The sequence below is a fragment of the Dromaius novaehollandiae genome, chromosome 26, assembly GCF_036370855.1.
Source record: "Dromaius novaehollandiae isolate bDroNov1 chromosome 26, bDroNov1.hap1, whole genome shotgun sequence".
Taxonomy (NCBI): domain Eukaryota; kingdom Metazoa; phylum Chordata; class Aves; order Casuariiformes; family Dromaiidae; genus Dromaius; species Dromaius novaehollandiae.
Genome location: NC_088123.1, coordinates 7360337 through 7371746, shown reverse-complemented (window position 1 = coordinate 7371746; position 11410 = coordinate 7360337).

The window sequence follows — 11410 nt, the reverse complement described above, 5'->3', positions numbered from 1 at the left end:
AAATGAAAATAGCCCTTCTGGATTGTGCATGAGTTTGGATGTTTACTAGCTGTAAAACAATAAAATATTCTATAAAGCTATTATTAATTTGAAGGAACAAAACCCCATTAAAATGATATGCTATTGACAGACAAGTACATAACAGTGTTCAATAAATGCAGACCTTTTCTGGATTAATCTAACAGTAGCGCTAAAAGTCTTTTTCTAAACGTGCCTGAATCAACGAGTGTTCTTTCAAATTGATCATTAGATCCCTGTTCATTATAACATACTTAAGTTTCCCTGTTTCATTGTAACTTAAGAACATGCCAAAATTCCCTGAACTAAGATTTTTATTTGCTTTATCTTTAGTTTAACAGCAGAAGAACAATAAAAATCTAGTAGCCTTTTTGCATGTAGAATTGTAAATGTCTATTTTAATGAGTCTCTGGTTTATCTTATTTTCCTCTTTTCCAGCAAAAAGCATTTTTATACATTTTAGCTGGAATTAAGTTTAAACCTAAATGTAATGTAAAAAAAAGTTTTTACCACCATGCATTTGAAGAGCTGGTAAATTCAACCGCTTGCTGCTGACCTGGAGAGTCTTGCACTTCTCAGTAGTTTTCCATCGCATATTGGTTATTAAATAGTACAGAATTTTATCATTCAACAAAGTCTTCATCCAGCTAAACAATAAATCTCACCCATTTGTCTCCTCTGTTAATAAAACTACCAGTATCTGCACCTACAGGCCTAGAGCAAAGACAATAAAAAACAAGAAGGTGGTTAAATAGGCATGGTTGTGCCCCTAGCCCAATAAAAATGCACAAGCATGGAACAAACATCATTATGGGCTTTTCCCTTCACAATTTCCTTCCTATAAAAAATACTGGTAACCTATGGTCTCTGCAGGCTCATTAGAGTAACTGATTAAAGTAACAAGTTGCATTTATTCATAGGATTCTTGTATCTGATTGAAGGGGACTGGATTGTTCCTAAACACGTGCATGTGGGTGGGCAGTTACAACTCTGGATTTCAAAGGAAACGATAAGCGACAGGGGTACAAAAAAACTGACAGAGTAAACTGCTGACTTGTGTTCTGTGAAATAATTAAGCTTAGCTCTTCTCTATCACTTTTTAATCTGTAATGGTGTTTCATAAATGTAGATATGATTGGGCCTATTTTATGACCCTATCACTCTCTATACAAGGTATTTACAGGGTCTCATTACCATAATAATGTGAAAGCCTAGAGTCTTTAATGTATTTATCTTCACAATACTACTGAGGGATAGAAATGCTACTATCACTCAAACTCCCCACCCAGAGATTGATTGATTTCTACCAGATAAAACAGGGAATCTACAGCACAATAGGATGTTGACAATGGGTCTTCAAAGTGCCAGGTTCCAGTATCTCTGTGGGGCTGGAAAGGGAAAATGAGAGAGTAAAGGGTCAAGCAGAGCCACAGTGAAGGGTTCTCACAATGTTAACCAAGACTTGACATTAGTGGTAAAGCTGAAAAAAGAAACCCAGGTTGTTTGACTTTGCATTCTGTCTATGTGCATCGGATGTGTTATCAACAGAACACTGGTGTGTTATCAACAGAAAAGGGCTTCTTGCAGTTGTGTTTGACTGCAATTTTCAGAATTACTACACGAACTTCCTATTTCACTTTAAAACCATCCTTTTTCTCCAAAACTTTTAAAAACAGCTCATCAGTTGCATTTTTAGAGCCTCATCAAACTTTCTTCTCATTTCACATCCAGTTGGTTTGTTTGCATCCACCTGTTGTCAACCAGCTCATACTTACTGTAAGCTCTTTTGAGGTCAAAATTACCTTTTATTTCTGAGTTTGCAGTCAGGCTGATGAGTAAAGAAACTCTTAAGCAGTATCACAAATTGTAATAACATCATCAAGATTTAATGAGTTTCTAAAGACAACAGATCTTGGATCCAGATCTGAACTAGAATAATTTATTATTAACAACATACAGAGGCATGGATCATAACAATAAATATTCTTATCTTCTTGTTAGCTCTTCCTCTGCATTCCCTTTTTTTCATACCTAGAGAACCACTGCACTAGTTCAAGTTAGAGCAGCAATGGTAAAGTGATGTAGCCATGCTGATAAGTAGGGGCAAACCTGCGCATAATATCAACCCCTATGTCAGCAGCCATGGTTTCAATAAAGGACAAAGCTTTTCATCTATTATTTTCATTTCTGAGATACAAAATGAAGATGCTGTTCAGCTAATCCTTAAAATGTCTTGGAGAAGAGAGAGTTTTTTGTCACTTCCTTACGCTGATAAGACTTGTATCAAGGTTGTGGGGGGAAAAAATTGCAATTTTTCAATTTAAGAGACTGCTCATATCAGCCAGAGTCTTAGTTAAACAAATCCCCTGTGAAACAAGAGATAAGGTGCAATCTATTAGTGTATTAAATAGAAAATTTGTTTCCTCTACTATATGCACCAAATAAATATATTTATATTTCACCCAGTGTTCTCTGATAATTACTTACTAACTAGTGCAATTAATAAGATATCCACTCAATTAGGCTGAAACAAATATTTGCTTTGGCCTGCACTTAACATTGATGATGAGTTGACAAAGATGTCTCAAGCACTCTCTCTAGTGCGTTTACTTGATCTTCCTATCCGAACAAGTTGCTGTTGGTATCTGTCAGGTTTGAGTTCTGCCTACATTAACAGAGATGCACATAACCACTATACAGGACAGTAGGTGCAGTATGCACACTACTTTAAAATGGAATTCACAATGCTGTTCTTTTACTGGATTGTACTATACTCACATTAAAACTATTTTTATATCAGTGTATTATATCTTGATAGGAATTTGTCTATTCTCTTGCAAAGTAGTTTACAAAAGAAGGACAAATATCTCTAATTGAGTAGAGCTGAAAAACTTGGTGTTACAGCCTGCTTCATCAAACAGGGTGTGTTTTCCCCTACCAAAGTAAACAAGGTATTTAATCTGCTATGGAGAAAAAGATTACAGGGTCCTGTTCCTAACTTTACTTCTTATTTAATGTGATGCAGTGGAACCTTAAAATCATCATTTTAAAAAAAATGCATTACAGAATTAAGGAAATACATTTTAGAAAGCACAAAGTTAATAGAGAATTCTGAACCCTACTGAAAGCTACTAAAATACTCATGTTTCTTCATTGTCATCAACAGTCAGGAAGAGAAGTCACCTGTATGCTTCATATTGGCTGGGGACAGTGAAATTATTACAGCTTCTTTCTGAAGCATCTGGCATTGTCTGCTGTCAAAGACTAGACTCTGGAGCAGACAAATCATTGTTCTGTTTCATTCTGCTATTTCCCTTTATAGCACATGGTTTCTCAGTAATAGTCTGGCTCTTCCATTTGAGTCTGAAATGAGAGCCTTCACAGCAGTGAAGTATGTCAGGGAATTGTTGAAGTGGATGGAAAGAAACAATGTATAGGTCCCTTAAGGCAGAGCTAGGGCAAGAGGATGTGCAAATTCAGGTATCATTCCTCTTGAATGCTATATGGACTATTTTATTCTAGTCTCCTGATCAAAGGATATGTGTACATGTTAGTGGCCTGAGGCCTATGTGACCTCGAGAAAAACAAAAGATTTGAGCATTGCAGCTAAAGTTCTACAATGAACACATGCTGAATTCAAATCCAGAAAATGTACCTCTGGTCTCTCCCTGTCTAAGTCAATAATGCTACCCAGCTATTGATGGTTTGGGACCTTTGAATTCACAGAACTGAGGCTACTTTCACGATTTACCTTCTCAGAATTTAGTGTTTTAAGAAAAAAATCCAGAAGAGCCAAGCATCATTCTCTGTTATATAACAAGCTCCCTACTGAAGTAGGTAATGCAATGATAACTTTTAACTCCTTATGTTAAGACTACCATCAGATTTCATTATCCAATTATTCTGAACACTCTGAAATACAGATAGCTGGAGTTGTAACATTTCAGTCCCTAGTTATAAGCTTGCTGGTCTTCAGCTCAGTAGATTGTCATGTAACCTTGTGCACTGATCTGGATAAAAGCACTTTGATCCTTATGGAACAGAACTTGCAAGCATTCAATTTCACACTTGTGATACAAATACAGAAGAGCAGCAACAGCCAAACCACTATCTTTTTTCAGAAATGGGATGCAGTGTTTCCACCAAGGCTTTTTAGAGAAGAACAAGAGCCAAAGAAAAGGAGTTGATTACAATGATATTAATACTTCAGCTGATAAGTTTGTAAACCTGTTGAAGGAATCTTAGGTAAGAGGGACAAAGGTTTCACTGAACACTCGCAGAAGACTACCTAGAAAAACGACCTATCAAATAAGAATAAAATTCACCTGTATGTAGAGGTCAAGCACAAGGCTTAAAACTCACTTAACACTCAGTTCAGCCTTTAAAATAAAAACCTTTAAAAAGGCCTGCTACATGCCCTGTATGGAAGGCTGAAGTTTAGTCATCTTATTACAAGTTCTAGCAACTACAAGAATCACACCAACCGGCAAACCTCCCCTCTGTCCTCTATGTATCCCCTATGTCCTGTATCCAAGACGATACCCAGGACTCTAGAGCCGTGTCCGTATTTGTTCCAGAGACTTACCAGTGAGGCCACACCAAACTAGACTGACTTGCCTGCATCCATATCTCAAGGCCCTGAGAAAGTTAACAGAGAGCCCCAGTTATGTATACACACTGCACGATGGAAAGCGCACCTCAGCAAGCCTTCCCACAGCTAGGAATAGTATTTCATAGCCCTAAAATTTCCCTCTTGCTTTCCAGCTAGAGTTGTTCATGTGATTTTAGAGTGTGCCAAAAACCTGTAAGCTTAGACAGTCAGGAGAGTTGGCCTTGAGGACACAAACATACGTGCACATCAAACTTCTGTCAGGGAAATTTTTTCTGATTCTAATGCAACTCTCAAAAATAGAAAAGCCATGCAGTTCCCTTCAAAGCATTTAAATAGGCTTATTCAACACAAAGTTCAAGCATTGTTAAAATTAAGGCATAGTATGAAGCACATGTATAAACACTTTGCTAACTACTGACCTAGCAGAAAGATATATAAATTTATTCATGTAGCTGAGATTGTATGGAAAGTAAGTTCTACAATATCTAGAGTTTTTTAAATATATATCAATATGATCTACTTAAAAAAATATTTAAAGGAATTTTTGAGGAAATCATACCACATCTGATATGAGGAAATCACACAAGATTTTCTCTCAAATCTAGTCATGATAACTGTGACAATAACAATATCTGATCAAATACAGCAGCATAAACTTTTATTCTCATTCCATACTGCTGCTTTTTTACAGAAAGTAAAACTAACATTGTCAAGTTTGGGTGTATCTCAACTAGGTACAAAGACACCAGAATGGAAATGATTTGATACTCAAGAGTTCATCCATCACTGGGAGGTGAAGGAGGAAATTTAGGGTTGTTTCTCTAACATCATTATGACAATCTTTAAAAGAAAAGTAAGAAGTAGTGAAGCGAAGTACGAAAAGAGAAATACTAGAGGGAATTTTTTCATTATCCTGTTGCCTTCCAAATGCAAGGGGTTCAGCATGCATAACCTCCATTTCCAGTGAAATGGAACTGCTTTATCTTTATTACCTTATTGCATTAGCTCCCCAGCAGATATCTATTGTGACCTTTAGCAGCCTGATAATCCACACCAGCGAACGACGCATCATCCATCAGTTTCCTGTTAAATGCTATTCTAGCAAATGTGAATACGCAGAAGCTGCCTGCCTACCCCCAGCCAGCATTGGTGAAATGGCTAAACATGCTGGGAAATGTTATTGCTACCAAACTGTTCAACACGTGTCCAATACTGTCAGCAGGGACGATGAGTTTACAGAATAAATTAATACTGTCTCAAAGTGATTATGAAGAGCAAAGAATCTTCTGACCTGGGACTGCATGGATGTTCCAATCCAGTTGCAAATAATCCCATGTATTTATCCTGCATGAGAGACAGTGCAAGTCTTTCGCACTGTTTAGTCTCACAGTGCACAGATCGTGTTTTAGCAAGTCTCTGCTGGTGACAGCTTTTCTCTCATCACATACATGTGCATATTCACTCTTGTGAGTATATCCAAGAACAAATTCAACCATTTACATCCTTATTAATGCCTAACTTATAACTTGCTCCTTTGTTACCTCTTAAGTTTAGTGGTAATTCCTCTGTGAATGTTTTTCAGCCATTTAGTACCAAGCTGTTCAGAACTGAATGTAGTACATCGAGTGGTTTCATGAGTGCAGGGACTCCTGCCTTACGAACAACAGAAAGGGGCTGCAGTACTACTTTTTAAATTATTTTGATGTGGGTAGGTTTGTTTGTTCTAATGTCTGCTCTAAATTCTTGACAGGTTGGTTTTCCTTTTGGAGATTTTCATTTTTCATTTTTTACAAATGAAATCTGTCATAGTTAGTGTAGTGTTGTTTTTATTTATTTATATTTTCTTCTCCTTTCCTGGCTAGTTAGAATAAACTGCTTTCCACAATCCCAGGAGAAAAACCTCCAAAACTAATGACCTTGTTAAAGGTTCACTCATTGCAGCAAAGTGTCACATAAGGTACTTTAAGGTAGTAGAACAGCATGGCAAATGTGGCTCTACATTATTATTTAGAAGAAAAAAAAAAACCTAGAGGTAGGTATGTCAATTCCATGCATTTAAATGTCATTCTTGTCCATATCTTGGCATTTTATGTCAGCTTGAATATAACAAGGTCTCTCCTAATGTGAGCTAATGGAGCTGCTTCTGGAACTAAATACCGTTTTTCCCAGGAAAAATGTGTAAACACAGGCATTTTTGCTGAAAAATCCTCAGGATTAAAGTGTTACTTTATTTTTATATTGCTACTCATGTCTCAGGGGATACATCTCAGCTAGTTTCAGTGTAATTATTAGTTTTCTAAAGTAATGACCCAATGAGATATAGACACACAAACATCTATTCCAACACCCACATACACTTGACAAGTAGCTTTCTGGTGTGCAGGCACTCATCCATATCTGTCTCCAGGCATACATGCAGTGCTGTCTTTAAAATGGGGTATAAAACCCAAATTCTTTGGGATCACTAAGGACTTCAAGGAATTTTTTTAAGAGTGTGATTTTTATCATAAATACATATTCTATATAAATCTGTCTTATTTATGTCTTCATTATAATGTGGAAAATGGAAGGGTAGTTACCCAAATAAGAGCTTTGAGGACACCTAAGAGACAGTAATTTGAGGGCATCTTTGCTTGGAAGAAATAGGGAAGTGCTCTTTCTGTATGTGGGCTGGCAAAGCTACGGAATTTGTTGCTGTCACCATGATACCATAAATTTCCTTCTAAGGTGATGGTACCCAAATGGTTTAGATTTAGAAAGTTTACACTAATATTGAGAGTGACTCATGAGATTTACCCTCAGTCCACCTGAGTCTTATGAACAATTTACATTCTACCTCACAGCCTACATCCACACCAGAGCTCTACTCATTCTACGACTTTTTAACAGCAGTGACTGACAGGAATCTCATCTCTCTGCCCAGACTTACCACTAGCTACAGGCTACAGGAAGAGGAATTTAGGAACAAGAACAGTTAAGAAACTAGCCCACTATCAAGCTCTATGGTATACAAGTAAATACTGAACGTGACACAAGGAGAGATGGAAAGAGAGGCTGGCTCATCCCCAGAGCCCAATATTCCACAGAATTCTAAGCTCAGATGGTATTGTGACCACACAGTGCTAGACTAAGCGGTTTTCAAGTGGAGGTTATCAGGGGGTCTGGTTTAGGGGAAGGAAAGAAAGAAGGATGGAAAAGCAAATCTTTTTCTATGTTGACAGTCATTGGACTGTTAAAAGTATAGCTACTCACACAATTTAGATGGTAAGTAGCTATGGATCCAGACACCGTTACATGTTGCATATCTTCAGATTCAGAACTTTGTTACTTGTACCACTTCCAGAGCTGACATAATTGAAGTTAGGTAGTAATTAAATTCCTCAACATTGCATGTAAGTGTAATGTGTTAATAAAAAAGTAATTGCACCTTCTTTGTTTCAGCAGGTTTGGCTTAATTACATGGCAGTTATATTTCTCTCTGTACTTATTCACTCTCAGCGAGGGCTCTCCTTACCATCTGCTGATATTTAATTAATATATGCTAAATGTCCTACTATATTATTAAATCTCATTTAGAAGTGTCCTTAGTATCTCAGTATAGGGCTGCCTATACTGAGGAAGAATGCGCAGTGACATTGCCTTGTATTTAAATAATTTAGATAAAAGAAGGCTCATTAATGAAAAAGAGGTGTTATCTTTCCCCCTAGAAACGAGCAAAAGGGGAGGACAATTACTCCAGAAATGTAATGAAAATCTGGAGACTTCCCAGAGGTAAAATTTATCTAAAAATCCCTACATACTACCAGATCTGACAGTCCTTTTGGCTGATACAAGGCCACCACGCTAACTGTAATATTTGTATTGTTCAACATCACAGAATAAAACAAGAGATTGCATTTTGGATTTTTAAATGAAATCAGAGAAAAGTCTTTTTACTCTAAACCATAAATCTGTTGGTGACCCAACTGAAGAGGCCATGTAACAAAGGATTTGCACTGGGACACAAGATGAAGTAAAAGTCAGTCAGGATAAAGGGTTGTATTTCTCAAGATCACTTCCCTGACAGCTTTATTTTTTCCCTTTGCAACTTATCACCAAGGAGATTTTACATACGTTATTGCATAACTACAGCACTTCAGTTAAAAATGTCACTACATATGAAAAAAACAGATTAAAAATAGCATGGTATAAATGTGATAGAATCGGGATAAAATCTCATGCCTCAGAAATAAACACAACGGCCAAGATTTTCAAAGTTGTCCATGGGTGGGGGGAAGAAAAGAAAGGGAATTGAGCACCTAATCATATCTAAAGAAAAATGAGAATTTGAAGTCATTTCACTGGCTTTCACTATTTCCTCAAAAACTCATGTTTCCTTTGCTTTTCAATTAACCAAGAACCTCACAAAGCAGAAATCATAAAGGAAAAATAAGTAATTGATAAGTACTGGAAGAGGACCCTGGTCCAAAAGGAAAGATCCAGAGTGGATTTGCATTACTGCAAAAGAGTAAATAGCAGAGTTTCAGTAATAACTCTGCCTGGTGGGACAATGTTTTTTGTAATCTACAGCTAATGACATTTCCTGGAAGAGCAGCGTTTAACTCAGAGCTCTTTAGACGTGTAGCCACTAACCAACCTTAGTCCCTCAGATGATAATACTTTTACATTTTGAATCTTTTCATCTTTTTCTCCATTCTCTACTGATGAGTCTTTCTGTAAATCTGACCAGTGCGACTCTGCAACCTGGATACTCTAAGACTCTAGTCGTTAATATGTCTTTTCTCTACTTGACAGAAGAGAGGTATTGTAATAGAAGTGACGTTAGGAAGTGTGATTCTGAAATCAAAACCTTGTTCTCTTCTCTTATTAATGTCAATGAAAAACAAAGAATGATTCACAGCAGTCTTTCCAAAGTCTGTTTTTCCCATGCCTTCTCCTAGCTTAGGTTACTCCTCATTTCCCCAAATTGCTGGCATCTGGGAAGCAGTGTTACAAATCTGAAATCACCTAGTGCTGTGTTTCGTTTCTTTCCTAATTAGCAGGAGAGCAACTTTGTCTGGTTTACTCTGATTTATAAAAATATTAGCAGCATTGGTAGATGTCTTTGCTTTGCAGAGAAACTTTTTTCTTATTTTTTCCAGTTGCCCAAAGGTAATCATTTCCATTAAGGACACAGGCCATTACAGTAATGTTATTTTTGTTCAATTCAATCAGCTAAATCTGCTCAATTTTTTAATCTGTACTTCTTATTCACCAGTACTGCAGCTGCTACCAGCATGAAACTGTGCTTTGGACTAAATGACCAAAACAGGGGTTAAAACTGCAGTAAGTTAGCAAAGTCTTTTTAAGTTAAGAAGAACTGGAAACACACAGCTGGAAATATTTCCAGAATTTCAAAGAAAATTCAATAGCTTGAGAAAAGAACAGCAGGTGAAAACAATTTCTTAATATGTTATCCCATGTAGTGTCAAAAGCAGCTGATGGAAATTTGTTTTGAGGTGTGACTAGAGCCTGTTGCAGACTATGACTGGTGTTTAGACACCAGCAGTAACATCCTGATTCAATCAAGGCAGAGGTCCATCTGTTCCTAGTGGAAGCGGGATTTCACATATCAAAAACCTATGCAATAATGTTTCAGCCTTTTATCATCCAGGCAAGTAGATTAATTGATTTGTCCTTACCAGCTAAGACCATGACACAGTTGTATCCCACACAGTGTTTCTTTACCCTGATGAACTATCTAATCAGAAAAGTGGTGAAAGGAAACTGAACAGACATGGGGACTAGCCAATCATTTAAACTTTCTCAGGAAATTGTAAGAAGGAACTTTAGCAAAATTAGAATTTAAAACAGAAATGGTATCAAAGTCAAGGCCAACTCCAATAACTTCCTTACTCCACAGTTTCTCTTTGGAACAGAGTTTAACAAAAGATTTTAATGAATACAAATATATTTATTTACATTATCTGTGTTCCGAAATTCATTTTGCATCTTTAAAAATACTGATTACAGCCTTTTTTTTTTTTTTTTTTTTTTGAATAACTGGAGTTTTGCCCCATATTCTTTGGCCAAAGCTATTGCGCAGCAAATTTCATGCTGAACAGAAAAGGCGGCAAGTAGTGGCGTAACTCATAACCATTAAATATCATCTTGCTCATGGAAACAGTTAAGAGGGGTTGAAGTTTCCTCTACGTGTATCTTACAGGTCTGATCCAAAAAGCACTGAGATCAATAGAAAATTTTCCACTGACTTCAGAAGGCTTTAGCTCCGTGTGTGTGTATGTGTATATACAAAATTCCCAATGCTTCATTTTCCACTGAATGATTAAACTTTTAATAAGTCATGCATTTAAAAAGGAAGGATGTCGAATTTTAATAAGTAACTTTGCTCAATGCATCTTATGAAAAAAGTAATTAGATAAACCTATTAATAGCTAAACTACACAGCAGTGGCAAACTGAATGTCCATTTAGATCATGATAATTCCAGACTTAGGGACTATGGAAAGTTAGTGGTCTTCAAATGATCACAATAGAAGAGAATTCTATTTTGCTTGCATCTTAGCCAAACCATGCAAATGCTGCTTAACCTTACAATGATATTTACAGTCTTATCTCTGCAGAATTCTCTCTAAACAGGTTTTGAAGCAGCTTCCACACTCCTGAGGCAAATTACGAATGAAATCCATGAAGAACTGGCGAGCAGCTTCCTTGAACTCTGAACAACTAATTATGCTACAATACCTTTCAGATGGCTTACACAAAATAATCTTCTGATACT